At 35.7% G+C, this 3,865-nt stretch overlaps 1 non-coding gene across 1 annotated transcript; it reads right to left on the minus strand.

Annotated features, from left to right (window-relative positions):
- Positions 1–2,570: 2,570 nt before the first annotated feature.
- LOC112064028 (U6 spliceosomal RNA) lies at positions 2,571–2,674 on the minus strand. Its single transcript, XR_002891321.1, has one exon. It is a non-coding gene; the product is annotated as a U6 spliceosomal RNA (small nuclear RNA).
- Positions 2,675–3,865: the final 1,191 nt, after the last annotated feature.

Genomic DNA, 3,865 nt, shown 5'->3' on the forward strand with positions numbered 1-3,865 from the left:
TGTTTAAAGGTACAAAGAGATACTAAGTGAAAAGTGATATTTTAATATAGTTATATAATTAGAAAGATAAAACAATGTTTACAGTTGTTTAGGCAGTAGAGTTATGGGTAGTTTCACATACCATATCTATAATGAGAAAATTTTTGATAAAATATCATTTTACAGTGCAAACCAAGTTGCATAAGAAACTTACCATCTGAAAGCATATGTAGTAATTTATTTTTGAAACATATACTCCATGAGACCAAGAGTTTCAGTGTGTTCATATTTGCATCCCAAGCTCCTAGCACTGTGCTCAGCCCGTAGGAGGTGTTTAATAAATGTTGTTTGAGTGAACATAATCATTGATCAATCAGAGATAAAATGAAGCTCTCGGTTCTCTCTCCTGGAATTGTGCCGAATTCCAACAATTAGCTTTCCTTGTTTCAATAGTGCTGTCATTTCACAAATCACCCCTCCTCTCTAGTGGGGAAAAAATAAACACTATGGGCCTCCATTTCCTACTTATTTAAATTTGAATCCTTCCAAAATATAAAAGCAATGCACTTCATCTTAGTCTAATTTCTTTTCAAAAATGATATTTTGTGAAAAAGTGTATCTCAGTCAAGGATGAACAAAAACATTTTGATTATATTGGATTTATCATTATGGGTTCATCTCTTCAGCTGCCCTTACTAAAAATAACAATCATAGTCTGTCCATATCTGCATGACCATAGATAGTAATTTGAAAAATTTATCCAATGGCCATCTCTCTCTAAATATAAAAGTAATAAATTCTCTTTAAACTAACATCATGTAATGAAATAAACCTTTTTGAAGCAACACCTCCGCCCTCCCCCACAACACACACAATCTCACCTGAGTGGCTTGGAAGGAAAATAGAAACTGTTATTACTATCTCAATAAAATAACAAAAGTAGTATTGTATAATGCTATTATAACACCAAGTATATGTTCAGCAAAATTACCTTGCCCTGAAGGACTTCCCTTCAAGGAATATATTTTAATAACATTTATCTCATTGTAATACTTTCCTTTCAAAAGAGACTGCTCAATGTATTCATTACTTCTACAATTTGAAACACTGTCTCCAAGGACAAAAGGAAACATGAATACAATCTATGGCAAAATGATAAGTAAAGGAAATTGACCTAGTTATGTCTGAATTATCACACAGGCTGCTCTTCGTGCAGGAGTTGCCATCCCTGTGAAAGCCACACCTCTTAGTTGCAGGCACAGGGGGACGTCCACCAAAGCACAATTTAAGCCAAGAAGCTTTGTGTGATAAGCAAAAGCCTGTAGATGAAACTTACCCAGTGCTCCAAGTTATTTCAGAAATGTGTGTGTCAATGTCTCCAAAGGGAGAAATGCATAAGGAAACAACAGTTCTTAAACTGTAGTCTGCTTTAGTTCACTACAGTGCAGAATAGAGCTTTCTTCGATGCCTGATTCTGTAAGCTCAGCACCATCCACAGGGATTTCCAAGAAAAGAGGAGAAAAATCACAATTCTTTTGAGAAAAGGAATGTCCCCTTTCCTTAATAAACTTCAAAGACATAGGAGAAAACATAAGAAATGGTGTATAGTTCCTATTGTCTCAATATAGCACTCATCTCTCTCTCTCTGTCAGACTCCTTTTGCATTTATTCTTAAAAACAAGAATTAGAATCTTACCAGCTCTGGACATAGAATCTGTAAATTAAAAATATATAGGATCTAAAACTTTGTATTTTCTTCAAGAGCAAGGGAAGTCCCTCTTTCACATCTCTATTTACCAGAGGACAGAAGCTGCTAAGTTCAAGCAGTCAGTATTATTATACCTTATTTTGAAACTTTCTGATTCAGTGATTCACTCATTTATTCAACAAATTTTTATAATGTCTATATATATTGTGAAACGTGTTCTTTACTGGGGATACAGTAGTTTAAAAAAAATGCTTGCTCTTATGTATCTTACATAGTAAAATAAACTAAAAAATAACATAAAAATAAGTTAATTGCATAGTTGTTAGAAGGAAGTACTATTTTTAAAAAACAGGAACAGAGCAGAGAGCCCAGAAGTAGGTTCACATAAATATAGTCAACTGATCTTTGACAAAGAAACAAAAGCAATACAATGGAGCAAAGATAATCTTTTCAACAAATGTTGCTGGAACAAATGGACATCCACATGCAAAAAAAAAAAAAAAAAAAAAAAAAGGAAATGAACCTAAACACAAACCTTACACCCTGCACAAAAATTAACTCAAAATGGATAACAAACCTAAATGTAAAACAGCACAAAACTTTAAAACCCCTAAAAGATAACGTAGGAGAAAACGTAGATGAACTTAGGTGTGGTGATAACCTTTTATTTTTTTTATTTTTATTTTTTTAAAATAAAAAACGTTTGTTGCATCCTTAAAGGAAATGAACCTAAACACAAACCTTACACCCTGCACAAAAATTAACTCAAAATGGATAACAAACCTAAATGTAAAACAGCACAAAACTTTAAAACCCCTAAAAGATAACGTAGGAGAAAACGTAGATGAACTTAGGTGTGGTGATAACCTTTTATTTTTTTTATTTTTATTTTTTTAAAATAAAAAACGTTTGTTGCATCCTTACACAGGGGCCATGCTAATCTCTGTATTGTTCCAATTTTAGTACATGTGCTGCTGAAGTGAGCATGGCAATAACTTTTTAGGTACATCGCCAAAGGCACACCCCATGAAAAGAAATAACTGTAAGTTGTACTTCATTAAAATTAAAAAATTCTGCTCTGTGAAAGACAATGTCGAGAAAATAAGAAGACAAACCACAGACTGGGAAAAACTATTTGCAAAGGACACATCTGATGAAGGACTGTTATCCAAAATAGGCAAAGAACTTTTAAAACTCAACAGTAAGAAAACAAACAAGCTGACTAAAAAATGGGCCAAAGACCTTAACAGAAACCTCATGAAAGACGATATACAGGGGCTTCCCTGGTGGTGCAGTGGTTAAGAATCTTCCTGCCAATGCAGGGGACACAGGTTCGAGCCCTGGTCCGGGAAGATCCCACATGCCGCGGAGCAACTAAGCCCATGCGCCACAACTACTGAGCCCGCGTTCTAGAGCCTGCAAGCCACAGTTACTGAGCCCACGAGCCACAACTACTGAAGCCCGCGTGCCTAGAGCCCGTGCTTCACAACAAGAGAAGCCATCACAATGAGAAAGCCTGCAAGCCACAATTACTGAGCCCACGAGCCACAACTACTGAAGCCCGCGTGCCTAGAGCCCGTGCTTCACAACAAGAGAAGCCATCACAATGAGAAGCCTGCGCACCACAACAAAAAGTAGCCCCCATTCACCACAATTAGAGAAAGCCTGCAAGCAGCAACAAAGACCCAAGGCAGCCATAAATAAATAAATAAATAAATTTATATTTTAAAAAGGAAGATATACAGATGGCAAATAAACATACTAAAAGATTTTCCACATTATAAGTCTTGAGGGAAATGCAAATTGAAACAACAATGAGATACCACCACACATCTATTAGAATGGCCCAAATCCAGAAGGCTGACAACACCAAATGCTGGAGAAGATGTAGAACAACAGAATTCTCATTCATTGCTAGTGGGAATGCAAAATAGTTCAGATACCTCAGAAGACAGTTTGGCAGTTTCTTACAAATGTAAACATTCTCTTACCGTATGATTCAGCAATCACACTCCTTGGTATTTACCCAAAGGACTTAAAAACATGTCCACACAAAAACTTGCACACAGATGTTTATAGCAGCTTTATTCATAATTGCCAAAATGTGGAAGCAACCAAGATTTCCTTCAGCAGGTGAATGGATAAATAAACAGTGGTTCATCTAGACAATGGAATATT

This window comes from Physeter macrocephalus, chromosome 1, assembly GCF_002837175.3.
Source record: "Physeter macrocephalus isolate SW-GA chromosome 1, ASM283717v5, whole genome shotgun sequence".
NCBI classification, from domain to species: domain Eukaryota; kingdom Metazoa; phylum Chordata; class Mammalia; order Artiodactyla; family Physeteridae; genus Physeter; species Physeter macrocephalus.